At 38.5% G+C, this 26603-nt stretch overlaps 1 protein-coding gene, 1 long non-coding RNA gene and 1 pseudogene across 8 annotated transcripts in view; 1 reads left to right on the top strand and 2 right to left on the bottom strand.

Annotated features, from left to right (window-relative positions):
- The window catches only part of PDE11A (phosphodiesterase 11A), a 406550-nt gene that overhangs the window by 56813 nt on the left and 323134 nt on the right, over window positions 1-26603 (top strand). The gene's annotated exons all lie outside the window — the stretch shown is intronic.
- LOC144304679 (uncharacterized) lies at window positions 421-2667 on the bottom strand. Its single transcript, XR_013371602.1, has 4 exons — window positions 1777-2667; window positions 1263-1328; window positions 852-977; window positions 421-595 (listed from the first exon to the last, which is right to left on the bottom strand). It is a non-coding gene; the product is annotated as an uncharacterized LOC144304679 (long non-coding RNA).
- On the bottom strand, window positions 12025-14699 carry LOC144304538 (cytosolic 5'-nucleotidase 3A pseudogene; annotated as a pseudogene).

Here is a 26603-nt window from a genome sequence, read left to right on the forward strand (position 1 = left end):
CAGTCCCAACCCCTCAAGAGTTGTATCATATTTTATTTCTACAATTGTTAGTTTCTGCAGCCCTAAAATGGGGATAATGATAGCTATCTTAAAAGGCTGTTGTCAGGATTAAGTGATATTATATATCAAAAATGTTCAACATGCTGTTTGTTACGTTATGAGGACTCAGTAAAACGTTCTGGGAATAATGCATGGGGAAAGGCTGGAAGATGATTCACCAGAACATTAATAGAGATGAGTTTCTTTTTGTCTTTGTCTTTTCTTTCATGTATTTTTCAAAAATTTCCACAAATATATTTACTAATAGAGTGCCTGTAGCTGCTTTAAAGGATACACCTGGCAAGCTCAGTGGCTCTTCCTTTTTTTTTTTTTTTTTTTTTTTTAGATTTTATTTATTTATTCATGAGAGACACACAGAGAGGCAGAGACATACGCAGAGGGAATGCAGGACTCGATCCCAGGACTCCGGGACCACGCCCTGAGCCAAAGGCAGACACTCAACCACTGAGCCACCCAGGCGTCTCTCAGTGGCTCTTTCTGATGAATGGGTAGCTGTCCTCCAAGAGGGCATTCTTTCCTGCTTGGGCCTCCACACCTGCAACATGGGGATTCAACATGTGATCAGCAGATGAGGGGAGACAGAAATGGATGAATGACATGGGAGGATTTGTGGGTAAGGTCTGGAAGTGGCACACATTATTTCCCATTTCATTGTCTTTCCAGACTCCAGAACTCAGGCATGTAGCCATACCCAACTGCAGGGAGGCTGGCAAATATAGCGTAGGCCCACCCCAAAGTGGATCCCAGCCCAAGAGCCATCCAGTCATGGCATGCAGCTTAAAGTGTAAGACCTTCAAGTAGTGAGCCATCCTTTCCAGCAGGTCTTCCTAGTTTTCATAGGCTGGGGCTCATGAGCAGGATTAATTTCTCAGAATAAGATTTGAGAGAGAAAACCAGCTGGGCTTTGGAAAAGGGACCTGGAAGAAATGGGGAGAAGATTCTTGCTGTTTTAGTTTCCATTGTTGAGAATGGATTAGAGAAGAGGACTCTGTAGGCAGGACATTTGCTGAGGAGATTGTTGTCTCTAATCTCAAAGTTTTGTAGGTTACAAAGGATGGAGCTAGACCTGGCTACATAATTTGTGGGACCCAGTGAAAAATCAAAATGAGGTTCTAGTCATCCTTCCAGGCCAGCCACCCCCACCTACACCAGATAGACAATCCCAAAAGGCTGCAGCCTCTGTGCCAGAACATGCATCATACCTGGATCAGGGGTGGGTGAGAGGCCACTCCAGAGTTGCTTTACTGAGCATGCTATGGAACTGTAACCTGCAGTGGAAACAGCCAGAGCCTTGTGCCACCCTGAGACACTGCAGGCTCCTGATTTTCCTCATACCCATACCCACAACTTCACCAGGAATGGTGGGCAACCGCAGAATGTGGGCACCCTCCTGTCTCAACCCTCATCAACCTGACCCTGTTATAACCCTGGGTAGAAACAGGTAGAGGTCATGGGGCTGGGGCAAAACATAAATTCAACTTAAATTTCAAGTGTGTGTATAGACCCTTCTTAGGATGGGGCTCAGTGTGACTACATTGGATGCATACCCATAAAGCCGTTCCAGGGTGGTGCCTATACGATGGTTTTATCTGTAAGAATAATGAGGGTGGCAAACTCTCCATAGAAGTTTATTATTTTTCTACCTATTTCCATAACACTTCACCCATATTACTCTTGCTGTTTATTCTATTTTTGGTAATTTTAATTTTGGCTCACCTGTCTTTCTGTCCATTAAACTGTGAGCTCTTTGAGGGCAGATGCTATGACTTTCTCAGCTTTATAGCACTCCCTGTGTGCGGCACAGTGCCTAGCATGTAAGTAGTTAGGAACTCAAAAATATTTGTTATGTGAATAAGTGAGGAAAAGGAAGGTAGTCAAGAATTGGTCACTAAGGCAAGTGGCCTAGGTACTAGTACTACGTTATAAGGTCATATTAAGACCAGGGGTTTAGCTGAGAATGTTGAGGTAGACCACTTTATAGGCCAAGGGTCCTTTCATTTTCTCATACATGAGGTTAGATTCCTAGGTCAGGTGGTCATGTAGAAGGCTCCGGTGGTCCAGGCTGTGAATGTTAGAGATGTGAAGGTGCAGGGAACTGAGCAATTCAACTATTACCAGTAGAGAAGAGGAATTGGCAAAGCTGAGAGGATGAAGCAAGAGAAAAAAAAAAAAAGTATCAGCCATGACAACATAACAGGCCTAGGGCCTTGGGAAAACAGTGATTAGCAAAGGACATGTATTCTTATTTTCATATGGTTATTTGGATGGCAGTAATGTCGTCTTTTAGACAAGGCAGATTGATTCACTAGGGAAAGTGTAAAAGGTCAGACTGGGAGCTCTCTGCTTTAGGGGTGGAAATATACCAAATTAGTGTATACAGAGAGCCTAGTACCAAGCCTTTGATGAAAGTAAATGCACCACCACCACCACTACTTCTGTCTTCCCCCAAAGAACCACCAGTACTCTCCTTTCTCTATCTGTACTTGTTTCCTAGGAGCATCCTCTGAGACGATCAGATTCTTTTTTAGACTCCAGATATTTTTATCTGGATTGTCTAAATCGTTACCCTAGGAAATAGTCCTTTGAGAAGGATGCAACTCTTCTAAAGTCACCCATGACCAGTTGTGCTGAATGGTTAAATGACATCTAGACAGTGATCACAATCACCATCGTTCATGTTCCGGAACTCATTGGAACAATAGCATCAACAGACACATTTACCTAACCTATTTCAGACTCCCCTTAACTGTTGGCTTGCCTCAACCTCTCCCCTTTCCTCTCTCCATTTCTTTGTCCCGAACTTTCCATTTCCTCTTTTCTGGCGTTCCACACCTGCCTTCCTTTTGAGTAATTGCTTCCCCTCTGTCCTCCCAACTTCCCTCTCTTTTCCTCTTGCTTTTCCTGTCCCCTTCCCCCCACTTCCTGTCCTTCATCTTGCCCCTGCCCCTTTGCCTTATTCTTGCTTCTCATTTCTCTGTCTGCTTCTGGCCCTCCCTGACACTACTGACCTTAACATAAAATGGATAGGATGTGAAAATAAGTATTTGTTCTCAGTTTTTAATCTCCCAAGCAACTTTTTAAATCTCACAGGATTCCCTCAGAAAACAACTGAGTTTCCTTTTCACTTCCCTGTGGCCTGCAATTGTATTTTTCTTTTTCATTTTAAGATCAGATACATAAAATATTTGTTTTTCTTTTAAGACACACAATTTTAATACATTCCAAACTCTTACACCATGTGCTCCTTGGTTGTAATTTATTTTCTGAGGGTCAATACCTTGCAATATGAAAAAGATCTTGCCCTTCAAGTACATTCTAAGTAGAACAACTGACAGGGAAATTGGTATTTAAACATTTGGTATATAACATCCAGGGTTTTTTTTTTTCCAGGTGTTTATTAGAACAATGAGAAATATTACTTTTTTGGTATATCTCTTCATTTAGTATCTACCAGGAATTTTTAGCAATGGACACAGAAGTTACTATGCCGGCAATTCCCAGGCTGATTGCTTGGTTGAGGTCCTGTTTCTGTTAACCTAACATTCCTGTTAGTTAATGTCTCCTGCAGCATTCTTCTTTCCCTTTTGTACACAGAAAATAAATATTTTCCATCCTCCTGAATCCACCAAGAAGTATGTAGGATCTAATCACCTCTGTTATTATATTGCTTCTCCCCTATTGTATTAATGCTCTAAAACTTGCCTAGTCATTTGTAAAATTCAGCCACCAGACTTGCTGCTGCCCTTCCATGACAGTCCATCAAAGAGGAAGTTAACCAAATTTTATAAGCCACATGGCCCTGTGTCTAGAGCTAATGTTTTCTCTTGACTGAAAACCTTAACACCTGCATCTTGCTTTATTATTTCTAGCAGAAGGGAATGCCTGACTTGTATGTGAAAGTATTTTTTTAATCACTCCAGCTTTATAAAAGGTATTTTTCCCTTCCTTGATAAAGGAGTACATTTATTTTGAATGCATTTGTAAGTCTCAAATTCTCTGTAAATGTACAAAGCTAAAGAATAGGCCAGAGACTTGCCAAAGCAAGCCTGGAGGCATTTTCCTGAGGCCACAGGGATGTAAGTGTTAGAGTTAGGATGATTGTGTTCTTCTGTCACTGTTTCTCTCATTCTTGGGCTCTGAGAAGACCCTGCTTATCAATAACATCTCTCTTTACTGCCCTGAACTGGCTGAGATGAAAGATAAGACAGAAGAGGAAATGGAACATCAAAATATCACATTTATAACTTGTTGAGCAGATACTGGTGTATGGGCTTATATTTAAAGGCTTAAAATACCTTCAGAATTAAATAGACCTATTCTCTCAGATACAGACAATTCTAGATGCCTACACTCTTCTCCACATAAGGGCCTATCCCTTTGAAACTTACGGCATTGAGGAACAAGAATAGGGGAATGATTTCTGTGGGTAACCTGACTCTAGAAAATTAAGGGGTGCTGGGCTGGGCTGGGCTGTGCATACCCAGTTAGTCTCCCTAGCATACTAATCAGGTAACTTATCCTGCCTTCATAGGAAAGAGTAAGGGGTGGGCCTAAAGGCTGGAAAGTTAAGGGAAATCTATTCTTATGGAATCCAGAAAAGGGGAAGATGCATTCCTCCTCTTTTTTTTTTTTTTAAGATTTATTTATTTATTTATTCATGATAGACACAGAGAGAGAGAGAGAGGCAGAGACACAGGCAGAGGGAGAAGCAGGCTCCATGCCAGGAGCCTGACGCGGGACTCGATCCCGGGACCCCAGGATCGCGCCCTGAGCCAAAGGCAGGTGCCAAACTGCTGAGCCACCCAGAGATCCCCCATTCCTCCTCTTACATAAGCCATGCCACCTCTCAAATAGATTATTTTATCTGAAACCTTGAGAGAACACTTTCTTTTACTGTCCCATCCCCCAAACATGCTCCTTTCCCTGCCTTATCTTACCCAATCCAGAAACCTGGACATTGTTTCTGATTCCTTCCTTTTATTCACCCACCAAATTAAATCCATCAGAAAGTTCTTCTGATTTACTCTTTAAAGGAAATCTCAGGTCTGTCCACTTTTCTCCATCTTTGCTGCCACAACCCCAGTCCAAGTCACCATTGTATTTCACCTAGATTGTTGAATCTTCCTTTAATGTATCTAATTCTGCTCATATTCATTTTCCACATAGAATGTTTATGAGGTTACAAGGAGTCCGTCCTCATTAGCAGTGGCTAGGAGGATGGGACCAATAGGAAAATAGGGCCACTTTGAAGACAATGAACCATAGAAGGCCTGTGAGCAGGAGAGGGACACAGATCTGGGCTGCTCTGCACTTATCACCTGTGGGAATTTGGGCAGAAAGCCTACTCTCTGTGACTTTAGAATCTTCATATATAACATGAGAAGGCTAGGAAAATGATTTCTAAGATTTCCAGTTCTAAATTTTCATGTTAATTATGGAAAGGAAGAGGAAAAGCCCTATAAAACACCTCTGCCCAAGAGTTGTATGATTAGTATCTTCGTAGCATGGTATGTGTAGTGTTGAATGGCTATGTGTCTGAGTCACTCAATAGTTATTAGTGGCTGCTCCAGAATGTTGTAGGAGTGGCTGCCATTCGGCTGGTGGTGTAAACTAGGGGAATTGTACTAAAGCTCTATTTGAGTAGCAACACATTGTCTTTTTTTGTGTGTGTGTATATTTTTTTTTATTGGAGTTTGATTTGTCAACATATATAACACCCAGTGCTCATCCCATCAAGTGCCCCCCTCAGTGCCCATCACCCAGTCACCCCATCCCCCCCACGCACCTTCCCTTCTACTACCCCCACATTGTCTTTATTTATCTTTGGGAAAGTTGGGAATAAGTTATTCCTTGGTATCGCCAGTGGATGATATCTTTAAGAAAGAAAGAATTTGGGTTCAGGTTTGCTTTTGGGTCTTCCCATCAACTGCATTAAAGGATATAGCCAACTATTATGTCATAGGAAAAAAAAAAACATAGGGTTTGAGCCCTGATTATTTGGAGCCACAATTTGTTTTCTTTTTTAAAAGATTTTATTTATTTATTTATGAAAGACACACAGAGAGAAGCAGAGACCTAGGCAGAGGTCCCTGTGGGGAGCCTGATGCGGGACTCAATCCCAGGACCCCTGGGATCACAACCTGAGCCAAAAGCAGATGCTCAACCACTGAGCCACCCAGGCATCCCTCACAATTTGTATTCTTAAGCACATGACCTGCTGCCTCTGTTGTGCTGTATGTACAATAAATAACGAGCTATTCAGCATCTTTTCACAACACTCTTTACTGAAGTTGAGAGACAACTTTGACATGGACTACACAGTTGATGTTTCTGGAAGCTGAGTTGTGAGCATGCAACACAGATAGTTCCTTTAAAAAGAAAAGCCGGGATCCCTGGGTGGCTCAGCGGTTTAGCACCTGCCTTCAGCCTAGGTTGTGATCCTGAGGACCCGGGATTGAGTCCCGCGTTGGGCTTCCGGCATGGAGCCTGCTTCTCCCTCTGCCTGTGTCTCTCCCCCCCGCCCCGTGTCTTTCATGAATAAATGGATAAAATCTTTAAAAAAAAAAAAGAAAAAGAAAAGCCTTTCATTTTTCATCACAAGTTGTCAATACCAAAATCCGTTAAGGAAATCTATTTGCATCATTAGAAATTAACTAGAGGAAATTGTCAACAAATTTCCCACACTCTTTGGACATATTGATAATCTGCAAGGCAGAGATAGAGTTGTTCTTTGTAGATCTTATAGTTGTGTATATCCATTTTAAAGTAGGAGATGTACATGTCTCTGAGTAAAGACCTGGAGTTCCAGAATATATAAGCAAGGAAATTAACCTGGAATAAATTGTACATTTCTCTGTACTGTGAAACTTTTTGGATGCTATAGGTGAACTGTATGTAGGACATCGAAGTTATAGCCATGACAGTGACTTATTGGCCCAACAGCTCTTTGCTGTTTGGCTAGAGGGAAGTCCTTTGTTGCTTTACTCATGGACTGGTTTGATTTCTGGGGACAGACACCCACTGAAGCAATCAAATATAATAAGTGGGGTGAGGGATAATATCCCAGAAATAACATCTGGGGAAATATCCCAGAACACAATACAGGAAATAAACAAGTCTTGTGAGGACAGGATTTGGCAAATGGAGAGCTCCTAATGCTCCTAGTCTGAATCCTGTTCTGTATTCTGGATGTGGTGACATGTTTATGTAGCATTTTATGATTTATATAATACTTTATACTGTATCAGTTCATCCTCACTTCTATGAAAGGTAGGAATCATTCCCATTTAGAAGGTGAAGAAATTGAGGCTTAGAGAAGTTAAATGGCCTAGAATTTTGGAAGTAAATAGTAGCAGGACTGGGACAGGGAATTCAGGACTTGGCATCACATTCAGCATTTTTTGCACTTCCATGAACTTCCTTTATGACCATGATCATGAGAGGTTTAACTCAAGGGGATATATTGGGAAATCATACATTATACTTATATACCAACTTTCAGCTTTTGGAAATTAAAGTAAAATCAGGATTCAAGCTTCACTTTCTTGGGTCATTTCATCATTTTTATGACATGGGTTGTACCTGAGAAAAGGTATTTACAATTCGCGATGTGCCTCGTCCTCATGAAGCATGAGGTTTTAAGCTTTCGGAAAGCATACTTGATTTCTTCTGTGCTTTCCTTCTGCAGAGGTCAACCTTTGCTAATATATTTAATCAACAGACTGGGGAAAAAGTGGCTACCCTGTTGAATTTGGTGAATGGCAGTGTTAACTTTGTTCTGGTATGTTAAGTTGAACATAAACTACTGTTTATTACCACTGACAGATCTCTTTCTGGTCGTGGAGCTGCATTTCACAACAATATGGGCCGTGGCCCTGACTGCGAACAGCTAACTGTTAAAAGTAGCGTAGCTTGATGAAAGGAGCCCATGTTTTAAACTCAGGCATCTCTGAGTCAGCACTCTTGCTCAGTTATTGGTAAATTACATTAGGTAAGTTTACTTACCTTCTTTTAGCCTCAGGTTCCTTGTGTGCATAACAGGGTCAATAATACTCACTTTGCATGGCTGTTGTGATTATATAAAACGCCTGGCACAGATACCAGGCCCATGGTAGGCTCTTGGTAAATGATAGCTATCATTTTTATTATCTGGAGAATCAGTTTCATAATTATGTCAATTCCTTTATAATTTAAACAGATTGCAAACTTCATTTAAAGGCTAACTTACACATCCAATGCTGGAGTAATTGGTATACATTGTCTACTTGATGCTTGTCTACCTACTGGCTTAGAAAACCAAGTGAAAGCCAAAGTCATGGACTCTGTTACTGCAAAGCTGGATTGTGTAGTTGCTTTCTCTTCAAGGCAAATTTTAATGTCAGTAGACTCCTGACCTGTCTTTATATGCGCACACACACACACACACACACACACACACAATACTTAGCACTGCAGGTTTGGCTAGTATCTTGAATTTAGTATAAAAGGAGGGCCCAGTGGAGAAATTTCCTAAGGAATTCATGCTATTTATAAGGCATCAGTGTGAATCATCTGCCCATGACAGATACTGTCCGTGAGGAAAATAGCATTGGTTCTCATCAAAAAGTCATTTCTTAAATTCCACTTCGCAAACGTGTACTGAATACCTAATATCAGCCAGGGATGATTGTCATAGTATAAGGCCACATTGCCCAAACCATAACCAGAAATGGTCTTTATGGACAATATTGGTTAGAATCTATGCTTGAAGGCTTATAATTCATTTTTATACTATAAGAGGAAAGGAAAGAAAAACATAATATCTTCCCCTTCAGCATCTTAAATGAATCCCTGGCTATCCACACCCAAGGGGGCCAGTATCCCCTCATCTTGGGAAATTGTTTCAGGCCTTGCCTCCCCCCAGATGCTCTGATCTTCCCAGTCTTTTTCTTAGAAGCCATATCTTGATTGTTTCTCTCTTGCTTGCTCCTCTGATTGACTTTTTTTTTTTTTATATATATGCTCTTCTCTGTTTTCTATTTAGCCTTCTGTTCAAATGCTACCTACATTTGCCATTGTCTTCCACCTTTTGACCTCATGAATAGCACATCCTTACATCTAGCCAAGACATCCAATGTACCACACATTGATCCAGATCCAGTGTCCTCAGCCCTCAATTGCCTGTTAGAGGAGGCAGGAATAGAATTTAGGCTCACCGTCATGACCTGTTAAAAGTACTTACTTTTCCTTGGACATTTATTAAGAAACCTTGACCAAGATGTATTGAATTTTGCAGGACCACAGAAGAGTATTTTAGTTCTGGTAATTCCTTCTTGTGATGACTTTAAGGAGATTATTATATCTCAGATCACTGCTGCAGCAAGTACACCTCTAAGTCAGTTATTTGCAAAAATATGATTATCAGGATTATTTCTCATCTGTTTTTATCTCAGTTGAGTTTAAGGAGTTTATGGCTAGGAAATTTACAAACCATCATGATTCTGTTTCATGGAAGAGGCCAGTCTGAGAAGATGGTGTCAGATGTTAAGAATGCCCTGTGGTGGGCAGCCAGCTCAGCAGTTTAGTGCCACCTTCGGCCCAGGGCATGATCCTGGAGATCCGGGACCAAGTCTCACGTCGGGTTTCCCTGCATGGAGCCTGCTTCTCCCTCTGCCTGTGTCTCTGCCTCTCTCTCTCTCTCTCTCTCTGTGTGTGTGTGTGTGTCTCTCATGAATAAATAAATAAAATCTTAAGAAAAAAAAATGCCCTGTGGGTGGATGATCTGAGATGGCAGGTCAAGGAAATTACGCAGGTTTTTGTTGCACTGCATGTCACTCTAAGTCTCACAATTGGAGTCAATCCTGTTGAATTACTAAAGGCCTTAAAACCTCTATCAAGATCAAATTTAGAAGCGCAAGGTGAAATACAACAGGGAAAATTTTTATTCCAACCATAAGTCTTTGTGGATCTGGACCAAAGTTGGTTCAAATTTCTGTAATTAAGGTTCAGACAACGTGATATATAAAATCTGAGTATTCGGTGTGTTGTACGGTTTTGAAAAATCAAGCAGTCCTGTGTTAATACCCAGGCTGAGTCGCTTATTGCCCATGGCCTTGGGTGAATTGATTAATTGCTCATTCCCTTGTTTTCATACATGTAAAATACCTACTGTGCAATTCCCAAGGTGTTCTTTCCAGTTGACAAAAGCAGAGCCATCAGAGGCATTAGAGACTTCTGTCACTGATGTTTTGGAGATGAGTATTATGCTTGCTACCTCTGCGGTTCAATGTTGGTTAATTATTTGATTTTCTGTCTCTTGTTGCCTACTACAATGATTTAGTGCAAGGTAGATACAAAGCAGTTTTGTAACAAGAAGTCATGTTTTGGTTACAGCCCTCTTTCCCCAACTGTTGTTTTTTAAAAACTTCTCTGTGATACAATAATTTTAGAGAGTTCATGGCAGGGAATCTTATATACTTTCAGGATCTTAAAATCAATTTTACCATTCTGAATGTTACTTAAAATAATCACATACCGAGGTCCATTTCAGAAAGAATGGAAGGCAGATAATATAAAACTGACTTCCTACATTTTAGTATCTTCCAATACTCATTCAAGTTTATTAATTTTGATTGGCCACCTACCCTTTAAAATTGTATATAGTGAAAGTTTGTTAGATGTTTTATAGTACAAAATATATAAAACATATAACTAGTATGGATTTAATTATATGTATTTTTAGAATTATTGCATAGACACAATTTATTTGGTGTGTGAAGTCAACTGAGCTGTACAATACCCTTTTCTTATTTTCATATGAGAAAACGACCCCCATATACTAGTTGTCCCCTTTGCTACACAAGACAGCATGCTCATCACTTAGACCTCTACAGAAACAGGAAAAAGGAATAGTAACATTTATAGAGTTTCTTTTTTTTTTTTATAGATTTTATTTATTTATTTGCGAGAGAGGGAGACAGAGCATGAACAAGGGGGAGGAGACACAGGCAGAAGGAGAAGTGGGCTCCCCATGGGGAGCCTGATGTGGGAGGGACTCCATCCCAGGATCCTGGGATCACCACTTGAGCCAAAGGCTTAACCAAGTGGGCTACCCAGGTAGCCCATATGCAGTTTCTTTAAAAATTTTTGAAAAGCAAGGAAAAACTTTTTAAAAATAGAATTACATATACTTTAAAAAATTAACTAATTTTTAAAATAATCTCTACACCCAACATGAGGCTTGAACTCAGACCCTGAGATTAGGAGTCCCATACACTGCTGACTAAGCCAGCCAGGCACCCCAGGAAAAACTTCTAAATGTGGGAAAGTTCTGTGATCATGTAAAGTTTCTAGCAGATGAAATATGGATCTTATGACAAATTTAGGCTCAAGGAAGCCCTTTAATTCACAGGCAATTCAGCTAAATATATTGTAACATTTAAGGGGATAATGCATGAGGGACGCGTGGGTGGTTTAGCGATTATGCCTGCCTTCTGCCCAGGACATAATCCTGGAGACCCGGGATCGAGTCCCATGTTGGGCTCCCTGCAGGGAACCTGCTTTTCCCTCTGCCTGTGTCTCTGCCTCTCTCTCTCTTTCTTTGTCTCTCATGAATAAATAAATAAAATCTTTAAAAAGAAAAAGGGGGGGATAATGCTTGAAATCTTGTCTTTTTTTATAGAAAGGATATGGAGAAAGTGTAAAACTGGACAGGCAGGCAGTCCTTCAAAAAGGGAATTAAGTTCTTTGGTACTTTGACAATGACATTTGTCATACAAGTATAATGGGAAAATTGGAGAGCTGTTGCCACGTGGACTTAACGTAAATATTGGGTTCTGCCACTTTTGAAAAAAAAATTATTTTTGCCTGTGAAAACAGCTCACTGTAGCTTTTATCCAGCTCTAGATCATTTGGAGAAAGGACGCAGTTAAAAAAATATGTCTGACTGCTCATAAATATCTATATTTGTTGATTAGATTATTAACATTACTTGTCAGCAGCATCAACGTCATAAAAGTTAACAGGGACAAAGCACTGTGGAAGTGACTGTAGAGAGGGAAAGTTATCATTTTTAGCAGATCATCTATAATACATGGTGATGTCAACACACAGCACAAGAATGAGAACAGTGAACAAACTACAGTGTGTCTGTGGTTCTCTGAATGAACATTCAGTTTTAGTATGAATAATCGGAGCAAAGTTTTAATTTAGTGGTTTAGCCACAGTGTCCGCATGACCTTATTGAGAACTGGGTTGTTAGCTGCCCCTGTAGGTTTCCAGAGCGCACCCCCTGGAACTCTGCAAGTTAAAGTCACAGAATGTGTGCTTGAACATACTGGCAATGATAAGAGCTTTTCATTGTATTTCCATTGCCTTTCTTCGAAACTGTGACATGTATCATATATCCAGAGGGGAAAGGAAAATAAATATGTCATAAAGACATATTTATAAAGAATAATTATAAACTGGATGTTCTTCTGTTTCTACCATGTTAAAACAAAAAACATAGGCATTAGCACAGAAGTCTTCTGCTGCCCCTTCACAATTATGCTGTCCTCCTTCCCGAACCTCACCCCTATTATCACTGTTCTGAGTACTGTACGATTATCCCCTTACTTTTGTTTTTGTGCTTTGCCACTTAAGTATGTGTTCCTTTAAACATGTAATTTTGTTTTATCTACTTTTGAACTTTGTATTAGTCTTGAAAACATAATGTTTATCTATGTATATTCTTCTGTTTCTTGCTTTTTCTACCCAGCGTTATGTTTTCAAGACTGATTAATATTGAAATGCATAGTAATAATATCCAGTGCTGTATGATATGCCTTTGAATAAAAACACCACACTTTATACCTGTTCTACCATTAATAGACTTTTGAGTTCCTTCTAGGTTGTTGTTTTTCCTGCTATAAACATTTGTACACGTCTCCTGGTTTACTCGTGTGATATGCTGAATAGTGGCTTCCCAGAGATGTCCACATCCTAATCCTCTGAACCTGTGACTGTGTTACCTTATGGGACAAGAGGGACTTTCAAGATGTGGTTAACCTAAGGATCTTGATATGGGGAGATTATTCTGGATTATCAGGCTAGGCCCAATACACAGTCCTAAGAGAAGGAGGCGGTGGGGGGGGGTCAGAGTTAGACATTAGAAGGTGCTGTGCTGCTTGGAAGTGCATTTGAAGATGGGGGATTAGGCCATAAACCAAGGGGTGCAGAGAGCCTCCAGTGCTAGAAAAGTCAAGGTAATTAATTCTCCCCTAGAGCCACTAGAAGGAATGCAGCCGGGCTGACCTTGATTTTAGGACTTCTGGCCTCCTGAGCTATAAGAGAATAAATTTGTGTTGTTTTAAGTTGCTGAATTTGTGGTAATTTGTTACAGTAGCAATAGGAAACTAATATTGGCTATCTCCAGTAAGTACTAAATTGTATAAAAGCAATATTGAAAGAGCTTGGGTACTTTTCTAAAAGTTCATCCATTCTGTTATTTAGATACCCAGTTGTCTGAATATATTCAACATTAGCTACCCCATCTGCCACTCTTAAGTCTACTTGGGAGTCTCTCAAAAGCATTAAGTTGCTATTGTCTTTTAGCGGATTGAAATATTCTGTTTTTGTGAAATATGTGTATTAATTCCCCTTTTTGTTCTTTGAAAGCCCTATTTTCATCAAAATCATGAAGTTGGACACTTCTTTGATATTTGGATGGTAATACTAGCTTGATAAATGATCTCTCTCTCTCTCTCTCTCTCTCTTTTTAGATTTTATTTGTTTATTCATGAGAGACACAGAGAGGCAGAGACACAGGCAGAAGGAGAAGCAGGTTCCCTGTGGGAAGCCCGAAGTGGGACTTGATTCTGGGACCCCGGGATCACACCCTGAGCCAAAGGCAGACGCTTAACCACTGAGCCATGCAGGCGTCCCAATAGATAACCTCTTATAGTACATTACCTATTTCAGGCAAAAATATGAACACTGGGTTATTGTGTTGTTGGAACTTATCAAAGAAATTCGTATTTCCATTCTTGAACATGACATCTGATTCTTCCATAATTTCTTTAGGTTTAACTTTTGATAAAGCTTGTTCATGGGTGGCTCAGTCAGTTAAGTGTCTGCCTTTAGCTCAGGTGATGATCCCAGGGTCCTGGGATGGAGTCCCATGTGGGGTTCCCTGCTCAATGGGGAGCCTGCTTTTCTGTTTCCCTCTTCTCCTCCCCCCTGCTTGTGTTCTCTCTCACTCTCTCTCTCTCCCTCTCTCAAATAAATAAATAAAACCTTTAAAAAAAAAAGCTTGTTTTACTGGCAGATTATGTGAGTTAGTATAGTCTTCTACCGTATAAGGGTACTTCTATTCTCTGGTAAGAACAAGATCAACTTTAATAACACAATATTTTTCCTTTAGTTGAATATCTTTTTTTGACATTTATCTACAAACACTTTGCAGTTGTCAATGATATTATAAAATGTTGGGCATTTTTTCTCCTTTGTGTTCACTTAGTGTCATATTCAAGTATGTTACTATGAGAAGTATGACAGCTCCTCCTTTGACAAGACAAGGTCACAGATAATTTTTTCTACCCTTGTAGGGTTCTTGATGGAACTGAATGTTTCTGGAGTTTTGGTATCATTTTCACAAAGACAGCAGACTCTTAATTAGTCATTTCTTTGCTATCCAATATTCATCTTAATGATCTTGATCTTCTGTATCCTCCTTTCAAGGCGAATATATATTGAGCCGATACCACCATTGCCACAAACTTGGGCACTGCCAATGGAGCCCACTGTCCCACACAGCCAGCCAGGGCCCTCATTTGCCTCCTAGCCAGGAAAAGAAGAAGCCAATTACAGTGGGCAGTAGGGCACGCACATGGTTCACAGTGAACCCTCTGAATCACAACCTCCTTAATGGTTGTATGTATTGCAAGTATCTTTCCCTTCTCTATTGCTTGCTTTTCATTATTTTTTTAAATATTTATTTATTTATTTATTTTAGAGAAAGAACATGAATGGGGGAGGGGCAAAGGGGGAAGAAAAGGGAAAGAATCTCAAGCAGACTCCATGCTGAGCCTGGAGCCCAGATGCATGAGGCTCCACCTCATGACCCTGAGATCATGACCCGAGCCAAAACCTGGAGTCTGACGCCTAACTGACTGAGCCACCCAGGAGCCCTGCTTGCTCACCATGCTTAATGGTGAGTTTATAGTCTGAATTTTAATGTAATTTATCCATCTTCTCATTAAATTTTCCATTATTTGTTTCTTATTTAAGAAACAAAAGGCTATAGAGAAAATGATTTGATATCGTCTCTGGCAATTTTTATAACTTGGTGTTTTATATCAAGTATTTTTATGTTAGAGTGTAGGATAGGGATACAGCTTCATTTTTTTTTTTTTTTGGTTGTTTGGATAAACAATCGACCTTGTGTCATTTATTGATTAGACCAACTTTTCTCATGATCCTTAATGTCTGCTTTGTCATAAATTCATTTTCCGTATTATTATTATTAGGTGCTCTATTCTTCTTTTGGTCTATTAGTCTATAACTGCACCAATATCACACTGCCTTGATCTCCACAGGTTATAGTAAGTTTTGATATCTTGTAGGGAGAATCTCCCAACCCCACCTCACATCTTGTTCTAAGAAGCATCTTGGCTTTTGTTGGTCTTCCTTTCTTTCCTGTAAATTCTGTAATCAGCCTGTTGAATTTCTGTTAGAATTGTGCTGAAGTTAAAGATCAGTTTGGAGAGAACTATGATATACTTTATGATGTTTAATCATCCTACCTGATAATATGATAGATCTTCCTATTCACTCTTCTTAATTGTCTTTTAATGAAGTTTTTTCGTTTTCTCTATAGAAAGCTTAACATTCTTTACTTTATCATAGATATTTAAAAATGTTTATTGCTATTTTAAATTGTATATTTTAAAAATTTACTTTTTAGCTAATTGCTGTGGGTATCTAGAAATGTAATTTACTTTTGTGTATTGATTTTGAATCTAACATCTCGTATTAATTTAAATTTTTACTTAAATTTTTTTTGCCCACATGACATAGATAAAAAATGTAAATTTTAAGGGAAAAGAAATTAGTTTTTATTAAACTTCTACTATGTGCCAAATAGTTGACACGTTTCACTTAATGCACACAACTATTTTATTACTTATTTCCTCAGCAAACATTTATTTAGTAATCTCAATGTGTTAAGCTCTGTTTTTCTTTGAGATTTTCTGTGTAAGCAATCATATCATATACAAATAATGGAAGTTTTTGTTTCTTTTCAATCCTTTACCTTTTATTTCTTTTTGTTGCTTTCCTTTTTTTTTTTTTTTTTTTTTTTTTTTAAAGATTTTATTTATTTATTCATGATAGTCACAGAGAGAGAGAGAGAGAGAGAGGCAGAGACACAGGCAGAGGGAGAAGCAGGCTCCATGCACCGGGAGCCCGACGTGGGATCCGATCCCGGGTCTCCAGGATCGCGCCCTGGGCCAAAGGCAGGCGCCAAACCGCTGCGCCACCCAGGGATCCCTTTTTGTTGCTTTCCTGTGCAAGGATCTCCAGTACAATATAGAATAAGGTTGATGAAAACAGACATCCTTATCTTGGACCTGAGCTTATAGAGGATGCTTTGAAAGTCTCTTTGTTAGGGACTTTTGAAATGCCCTTTTCTGGGTTAAGAAAGTGCCTTCCATTCCCAGTTTGTTAGGGAGGTTTTGTCTCTTCTTTTAAATCACAAATGGATGTGTGTTATCCAATTTTTTGACATCTATTAAGATATGATTTTTTTCACCTTAAATTGTTGATGTGCTGAAATATTTTAATTCATCTTCTCATGATAAACCAATCTAGAATCCCTCATAAGCACCAACTTGGTCTTAATAACTTATCCTATTTATACATTGTCTGATTTGTATTTATAAAAATGTTTATTTTCAGATTGCATCTATTCACTCATAAGGGAGATTGGCCTACATTTTTCTTTTCTTATAATATTCTTGTCTGGTTTTGAAAACTGTTATATTACAAAGGACTCTTTTTCCATTGTATGGAATAATTTGTGTGAGATTAGAATTTCCCAATGCTTGAATGGTAGAATTTCCTAGAAATCCATCTGAATCCTATTTGTGTGTATTTGTGTGTATGTGTGTGTGTGTATGCCTATGCCTATGTGCACACTTAAAGGGATTATTTTAAACTGATTCAATTTCTTAAAAGCTTATATTGCTCTTTATGTTCTCTTTTTCTTAAGAATTGGTTTTTGTTAATTATATGTATATTTTTATCTAAGTTCTCAAATTCATAGGCACAAAGTTGTTCAAAATATTTTATCTGTTTAATCTCTGTAGTAACTATAGGTTTACCTCCTTTTTATTTATTATTTTTAATGCCTTTATCTTTTTCCCTTTGATTATTTTCTCTAGATTTGTATATTTTATTACTTTTTTTTATCTTTATTGACCCTCTTCATTATATTATTTTCTTTTTCATTAACTTCTACTCTTATTTTTATTATTTTCTCCCATCTTTCTGAGTTTAGTTTACTGTTCTTTTTTTTCTAATTCCTTGTGGTTGGTTATTCACTTTATTAAGTTAAACTTTTCTTTCTTTTCTAATGTAAGCATTTTTTTTTTTTTTTTTTTTTTTTTTTTTTTTTTTTTTTTTTAATTTATGATAGTCACACAGACAGAGAGAGAGAGAGGCAGAGACACAGGCAGAGGGAGAAGCAGGCTCCATGCACTGGGAGCCCGATGTGGGATTCGATCCCGGGTCTCCAGGATCGCGCCCTGGGCCAAAGGCAGGCGCCAAACCGCTGCGCCACCCAGGGATCCCTAATGTAAGCATTTGAGACTAAAACTTTAACAATCTTTATAACTCTGTCCCTACAGTTTTAGTACATAGTATTTATGACATCACCCTGGTATTTTTCTAAATATTTTCTAAAAAGTTTATAATCCCATTTGGTTTTTCTGATTGATAAGTTGTTCAGCAATGTATGTTAAATTTTCAAAAAAAAAATAAATAAATTTTCAAATATCTATTTCTCTATTTTATTTTTTCTAACTAAAGTGCATTGTCGTTAACTGATATGTTCTGCATGATACCAGTTGTTTGACTTGATGATTTCAAATTGGCTAGCTTGATGACCTAGCTTGTAGTAAGGTTTCCTAAATGTTTGATGTCAGTGTGACCAATAATATGAAGTGTCCTGTGGTTGGGTGCAGTGTGTAACCGGATGTGTCAGATTACTCGTATATAATCATGTTGATGGGTTAGTTATGGTGGGAGAAACATGCGCATAAGATGTTCTTTCTTTTGAAGTAAACAGAAGGACTGGGACACTATGAAGTTTTAAAGTTGAACTTTCCATTGATATTAGAAGTCTATTATTGCTTTGTCCCCAGGGCCTGTGGGAGTCTTGTAGATTTGGGCCGGCTAGGATTTTCATGGGTTCTGCTTTTGTTGTTCCATCCTATGCATATCTTAAACCAGGGAAGAATTGTAATTGGTTAAGCTGTTTACTCATTTTATTAAAACATCTCAGAAGTGAATGGTCCTTGACCCTGTTGCTTCTATGAGAGTGAGTGATAGGTGATATGTCCAATCTTTCTAACCGGGCTGAACCCAGGCCTGAAAAATATGATGAATGGTATACATGGTTGGCTCTGCCAAGGGCTTGATCTAGTTTGGCTATTACAGTGTTCTGCCATTTGGCCAACGAAAGGTCTGGAACAAGGCAGCAGGCAGGACAGCAGTTTCAGGAGGGGTTAACTCACCCTATCCAAGATGGAATAACTTAGACAAGCCTGCCAAGAATCAGTCTGACTCAATTCTCCAGTGTATTTTTCTAGAAAGCTCCTATTTATAAGCATTTCTTAGAAAGCATCTTGGTGTTTTATCCAGGAAAAGACACCCTGAGTGCTGAGTCCACTCCTGTGTCTACCCAGATTATTTATGAATGATTTGTGCTGATGGAAACAAACCTCAGAGAGACCTGGCCACATAGCAACACCTTCAGTTTGATACATGGCTCTTCACCTTATATTGGAGGGCTGGTGATTCATACCCCACTGTTTTGTGGAGCACATGGCCATATAACGTCTGGAGGGTGTCCAAGTACTTCTCAGCCCTGCTGTTTATTTGCAACCAAGCTAGGATGAGCACCAGTGAAATGGAGAGCCTGGTCTGGACAGGAACAGAGGATTTCAAGAGCACAGTGGCTTATAGAAGAAATGGAATGTATATGGAAACAACCAGCCCTAGGGATCCACCTGGAAGGTCAGTGGGGAAGTAGTGATGTGCTGTTTCCAAGTCTTCTTCCCAGTGGATGATGCCTGGTCTTTTCTAATCTGGGCTTCCAGTGGTTGAACACACTTTTGTGGCTGGAAGATTTGTTCTTAAGCATTTTTTTTCAAACTTAACATCTACTGGTTTGTTGAGAATTTTGTTTTGTGAACCAATATTAGGCTGCTAATTTTTGGTTTCTGGTATTTCTCCTTTTGGAAAATCAAGATGTTTTCTAGCATTATATACACTGTGCCACATAAGATGTGACATTTAGCAATTAAATGTGAAGAGGGTTACATTCTAAAAGTGTTGAAAGATCATCTATATCAGAACATTGCCCAACTATAGTGTTTTGGCAATCCTTTTGTTCTTAGTTCTCCATGATTTTCAGAAAATATCAGATTATTTTGACATCCTGTGTAGCAATTCAATTGAACTGAATTTTTATGGTAAAGAATTTCATAGCCAGGACAATAATGGCTTAAAAAATAATAGAGCCATTCAGACCAATGCTATATCCTGCTAAAGGTGTAGGGTGCTGGGGCCTTTGGGTGGCTCAACTTGGTTAAGCCTCCAACTCTTGATTTCAGTTCAGGTCCTGATCTCAGGGTTGTGAGATTGAGCCCACTTAAGATTCTCACTCTCCCCCTCTCTCTTTTGTTGCTCCTCCCCCTTCCTCTCTTAAAAAAATATAGAGTGCTATACTATTTTTTACATATTTATATTATTAACGAGACTTGGCCCCCCTCCATCTTGATAGCTGTTATTTGGTATATCTTGCCTAACTATTTTACTAGCAATCAGATAGTATAACGACTTCTCTCTTTTTGGAAGGCATTTTTGAAGTTATAGTGCTGTTCCTGATGGTAACTCCAATACCCTGATGGAGAAAAGAAGTTTATAAAGGCAGTATTAATTAGCATTGTTACCATCAGGGACATTACTGATGTAATGAGTAAGGCAATGACGTAGTAATAGATGGCTAATTCTTTGGACTCCTAATTCAATGCTTGCTGAGAAAAAGTGAAAAATTTTCATTGTTCTTAATGTGTATTTGTAGAATGTCATTGCCCTATAGCAAACAAAAATCTTGTCTCTCTGAATCCCTTTACAAAAATCTTTTAGAGTTTTGAATAGCACAAAATATTACCAAGCATTTTCTGGAACATAAGTGATATTTATGCTAAGTCATAAATGTAAAGGAGTTTTATTAATGAGAATTAAATGAGTGTAACTAATTTATATACCAATAAAAGCAATTTTTTAAAAGCCTTGGACAGTTTGGCAGTCTATCAGTTTGAGTTTCAATGGATTATTCCTCTTATAGTTCATATTTTCATTAGCTGCTCTACATTGCAGCTCCATAAGGCATTTTAAAAATATGTAGCTGAAATGTAGGACTGAACTTGGTCTCCAAACCTTTCTTTGCAGGAGTGTGAGATAGTAGGGTGCTGGAGAAGGTATGCAGACCTGGTATGTTAAGCCTTCAGGGAAAGTGGATGGAAAACATAACAAAACAAAATAGAAGCTAACAAATATACTTATCCTGAAAGCTCTAAAGCAGTGTTTACAATCTATTCCCCTCAGACCCCTGGAGGCCTTGATTTATTGAGGGACCTCTAATTCAGTGGTTCTTAACCCTGACCTACAGCCAAAAGTCAGATCTCCTGTTCAGTCTCTCCTCCCACCTATATAATTTAATTGGTCAGGGTGGGGCTAGGACATCAGTAGTTACCTAAAGCTCCCCAAGTGATTCCAATGTTAGCAAGGATTGCCAATCAGTGTCCTATTCCTATGAATATGTAATAGTGTCTGAAGAAGGAAGAAATACCATATATACACATATATCTTATATCACATTTTCCTATAATTTACACATTAACTCAGATACAAATTCATTAAACATTTCATGGAATTAAGGGGCTTTTTGCATTTACATGTTTCCTCATATGTATGTTCCAAAAGCAGGATTATCATCATGTGGACATTCTCAGGCTTGAAAAGTTTGATCATTTTGACTATAAAGAACCGAGGTAAGGTTAAAATTGTGGTTAAAACAATCACTCTTAGAGTTTAAATGGTGGTCAAGACCAGTTCTTGGCTTAATCATGAACACTGGGAAATTTTACTATAAAGTGCTGGGGAGAGAAGCCTTAAATACAGAGAGGATGAAAGAGATCTTATGTGACCCATCCTTGCCATGAGTCAGAGACCTGGATAAGATTCTTAGCTCTGGCTCCTGCCTCAGGGCACTTGAGTGGCTTCTCTGAGAAAGTGAAAAGAAGAATTGGACTCTTCTGCTTTGATGCTCCTTCTGTGGCTCTAAATTGTGTCTGTTTGGGGCTGGCTAGGATTCCTGAGTGCAGTGAACATAGATAGCTCTTTTCTTAAGGACCTTGAAAACTCAGACTACAGATGTTCATTCTTTCTGCAGCTTCAGTAGGTCTTGTTGGTAGGATCCATTTTCTGGGTGTGCTGTGTTTCTGGGCATCACATTCAACTGAGGAGCTTGCAGAATAGGCTGCAAATGCCAAGATCCTGAATCAGAAATATACCAAATTACTGTTCTCTTTGTAGGGGGCACAGCTCAATTCCATTGCTAAATAGGAAAAATTGCTTTGGGCTTATGATTTTGTCTTTTTAAATATTAAAAATCATAGCTGAGTGTCACATGCAAAAAATAGATCTGTACAAAAGGCACTAAGATCCCTGCACTTCTTTTTGTAAGAGCAGTTATGCTTAAAATATTTGAGATAGGAAAAATATTATGACATAAAAATACTTGAAGCAAGAAGAGTCTACCACATTCATAAGAAACTCATTCCAGATTTTAACAACCTTATTAAAGAAGCCTTTACTTTAATTTATTGGAAATCTCTCCTGTTGTAGATCATTTCTTGTTCTTTTGTCCTAAGGGAGATGAGTAAAAATTGGACACCATTCTCCATGTGACATTTCATTATAGATCTAGAGGCATTTGTTAGTTTCCTATTCAAGTTGCTATTTTCTGCAATAAATAGGCCCAGTGTTTATCTTATTGGTCCTGTTTCCTCCTTAGTTGGTCTCCTTTGAAGCTTTGTTATTGAGTGGGGTGAACTTCTGAAGACCTCAGAATAAAAGTTATTGATCAGAGTTTCTCATCCTTACCTAAACCACCTCTACTTTCTATTCCAAGTACTTTTCCGGAAATTAAAAAATATATATATATATATACATATACACACATATATAATTTATCTCTCAAACTACTTTGGGGACAATACTACCAGGTGGATGGCTCATAGTCAACTAAACTTCAAAATGTATACAGGGGAACTCATATTCCCACCTCAGAATCTGTCCTTCCCTGTGTTTCTCACTCATGAATCACTCTGCTACTCACCCAGGTACCTGTACCCAATACCTGGAGTCATTTTTCACTCCTCTAACTTTAACAACCTTTCATCAAATTAATCAGCAAGATCCTATTGATTTTACCTCCTAAATATCTTTCAACTCAGTCCATTCTCATCACCTTCCACTATCATCAACTACCATCTTAGTCTAGAGATGGTTTATTTCTCACCTAGATCTCTTGCTTCCAATCCATTCTTTACATTAAGCCAGAGTGGTATTTCTAAAATGAAGAATCAGTTATATTATTCCCATCCACTTTCTTAAAACCCTCTGGTGCCCTCCATTTAATTCTAAACCTGGTATGGTCACTAGGTATCCCTTCATGAGTCTCCAGCTGGTCTTTCTTGTCCCATTTTGGACTCTACCCTTGAGAGCTATACTCAGCTTCTTTTAGTTCCTCAAACTTACCAGTTTTCTATTGATTTTGCATTTTGGATACTATTTTCTCTTCCTGAGATAGTGATCCTTTGGATGTCAGCTTAAACATTTCACTTTCTTTGGGGGATTTTTTTTTTTTTTTTTTTTTTTTACCTTACACTAGATGTAGCCTCCAGCTGTGTTTTCCAAATTGTTCCCCTACTTCTACATTCATTTGTGGTCATTGCTTGGCAAGTGAAATCTATTTTTTGCTGCCTTCTGTTATTAAACTTTCCTTCCATGTATGACATCAGAGTAATATGTTTCTTTATCTAATTATTTCCCTAGTTTTCCTCATATCCTACAATTAATATATACCTCAATTTTGCGCTCAACTTTAATTTTTTAAGATTAGAAAATTAATCTAGAGATTAATATACATTAGGAAAGTATACAATTTTATCAGCTCTTCTGACCTCCCATTAGATGGGTTATATCGTTTTTGAGTTAATTTGTGAGAATTATCCCATTAGTAGTGTAATGAAGACTTGGAAAAAGGTTATCTTCAGATGAATTAGTTTTTTTAAAAAACCACTAAAACAATGAAATAAATCTTACTTTACAGCTTTTAAATTGGAAGATTAACACCACATATATCAACATGATTATTTTTTCTTCTTGAGCTCAAAGTTTATCAGATTAGCGCAGAGTTGGGAGGGTGGTGGAGATTAATTACATTTTGGTGCCTCCAGTCATGTGGAAGTATCTCCGTGTCTATTGTTCTCATGTGGCTTTGGATAGTTTGACAATACCCCACAGTCTTGGTGGTAGGTCTACACAAAGCTGGACTTTGGTGGATTCTCTTCTCCACAGAAGCAAACTATCACAAAAGTAAGAACAGATGGGCCATACCTACTCCAGAGTGGATTTTCAAGTCCAGTCTAACACAATCCACCCCAACTGACATGCAACCACTAGAATATGTGATTCTTTCTTTGTTTTTTTCCCCCCCATGTTAAGGCTCTCCCTATCAATGAATTTTATGATCTCACTAGTGACTAATCTCCTTTATCATTCAGGACAGTTATTTTCATATGAAAATCACGTATAAGCATTAACAAAATGCCAATGCCTAATAGTCATTGATTCAGTTTGGAGTGGAGCCTAGGCTTTGGTATTTTGAAAACCTTCTGAGGGTGGAAAACTGATTAGGTCACAAGATGGACCTTACCTTGCTTAAACTGATTTATCAACCTCCTTGACTTTCTTTATATGTAGACTTTCACCTTCATTTGAATCTCTTCCATTCCAGTAAATGGCACTCTGTTCATAGTTTCTCAAATTTTTTTTGTTTCAACTTTTTATTTAAATTCTAGTTAGTTAACATATAGTTTCAGGAGTAGAATTTAGTGATTCATCACTTACATGTAACACCCCATGCTCATCACAACAAGTGCCCTCCTTAATCCCCATCACCCATTTAACCCATTCCCGGCCCACATCCCCCCATCAACCCTCAGTTTGTTCTCTGTGGTTAAGAGTCTGTTTCATGATTTGCCTCTCTTTCTCCCCTCCATGTTCATCTGTTTCATTTCTTAAATACCACATATTAGTGACATAGTTTCTCAAATTAAAACCAGAGATAAACTCTTCTTTTTCTAGTCCCCCATCCTCAACTAATCCATTAGGAAGTACTGTAAATGAAATTTGCAACCTACCTGTCTTACCTTCATTGCTTTTCTCTTAACCCAGACCATATGAGTGTGTTCATGTTAATATAAGTAGCTTTAGTTTATTCATTAAAATTGTTGTATAGTATGTTATCAGGATAAGAGATGATAATTTGTTTACTTCTCTATTAACCAACATTGAAATGGTTTTTAATTTTTTCTTTCCATAATTGATGTTACAGTCAACATTTGTGTGTCTTCTTATGTACATGTGCAAAAGTATCTCTAAATACACACCAAGGAGTGAAATGTGGGGCCTTAAGGCCTTTCCAGCTTTTCTATATTTTGCATAATTGCAGTACAATCTTAAAAAAAATCCTCCTATTACTCAAAACAACTATTATGGAGCACCTACAATATATGGCAGTATGAAGCAGGAAGCAAGAGGGACAAAATCTCTGCTAATTTAGATCTTATATACTAATGGAGGGAGAACAAGTGAAGTAATAAGATGATTTCAGTGAATGCTAAGTGCTGGATTATGAGTTATATCATCCTCTGCTTCAAGATCTTCAGTGACATTCCCCTGTGTTTAGGGTTAATGTTATAACTCCTTTCCAAGCCTGTAAGACTTGGTACCATTTGGCCCCTGCCTTCCTCTCCTTTTTTCCCTTTGACTCCCTGTGCTTTTGCCACACTGACCTTGGAGTTTGGGGAACTTACTAAGCCTTTTCCTTCTTCAGGACCTTCACGGGTATTGTTTTAGCATCTTGGAAAGTTCTTCCCAACTTTCTTTGATTGGCTAATTCTTACTCATGATGCAAGTCATAGCTTACTTGTTCTATTTTCAGATAGACCATAGAAATAGATTGCTCCTATTAAGTCTCTCACATGGCACCCTGCTCTTTTCCTAGTATCACTTACTATAATACATGATTATACATTTATATGTCATCTGCCTCACCTACTAGATTGTAAGTTCTGTGAAGGCAGGGATGATGCCTGTTTTGTTTCCTGCTGTGTCCCCCACCTCACAGCTTGACATAATGGTTTCTTGGTGAATTTTTAAAAATACTAATACAAATTAGTGTTTCTCTGAAAGTTTGGTTGCAAGCTCATTTTGAGCAGGAGATCTGTTTTCTTTTTTAAATTTAAATTCAGTTTTCCCACATATAGTATAACACCCAGTGCTCATCCCATCAAGTGCCTTCCTTATTGCCCATCACCCAGTTACCCCTTATCTCCACCCACCTCCCCTTCCACAACCCTTTGTTTGTTTCCCAGAGTTAGGAGTCTCTCATGGTTTGTCTCCCTCTCTAATTTTTCCCCACTCAGTTCCCTTCCTTTCCTTTATAATTCCTTTCACTATTTCTTATATTCCACGTATGAATGAAACCATATGATGATTGCCCTTCTCTGACTGACTTATTTCACTCAGCATAATGTCCTCCAGTTCCATCCACGTCGAAGCAAATGGTAGCTAGTCATCCTTTCTGATGGCTGAGTAATATTCCATTTTATACACACACACACACACACACACACCATATCTTCTTTATCCATTCATCTGTTGATAAACATCATGGCTCCTTCCACAGTTTGGGTATTGGGGACATTGTTGCTCTGAACATTGGCGTGCAAGTGTCCTGGCATTTCACTATATCTGTATCTTTGAGGTAAATACTCAGTAACACAAGTGCTGGGTCTTAGGGTAGCTCTATTTTTAACTTCTTGAGGAATCTCCACACTGTTTTCTAGAGTGGCTCTACCAGTTCACATTCCCACCAACAGTGCAAGAGGGTTCCCCTTTCTCCACATCCTTGCCGACATTTGTTGTTTCCTGTCCTGTTAATTTTA

Source organism: Canis aureus, chromosome 34 (assembly GCF_053574225.1).
Source record: "Canis aureus isolate CA01 chromosome 34, VMU_Caureus_v.1.0, whole genome shotgun sequence".
In the NCBI taxonomy this organism is placed as follows: Eukaryota; Metazoa; Chordata; class Mammalia; order Carnivora; family Canidae; genus Canis; species Canis aureus.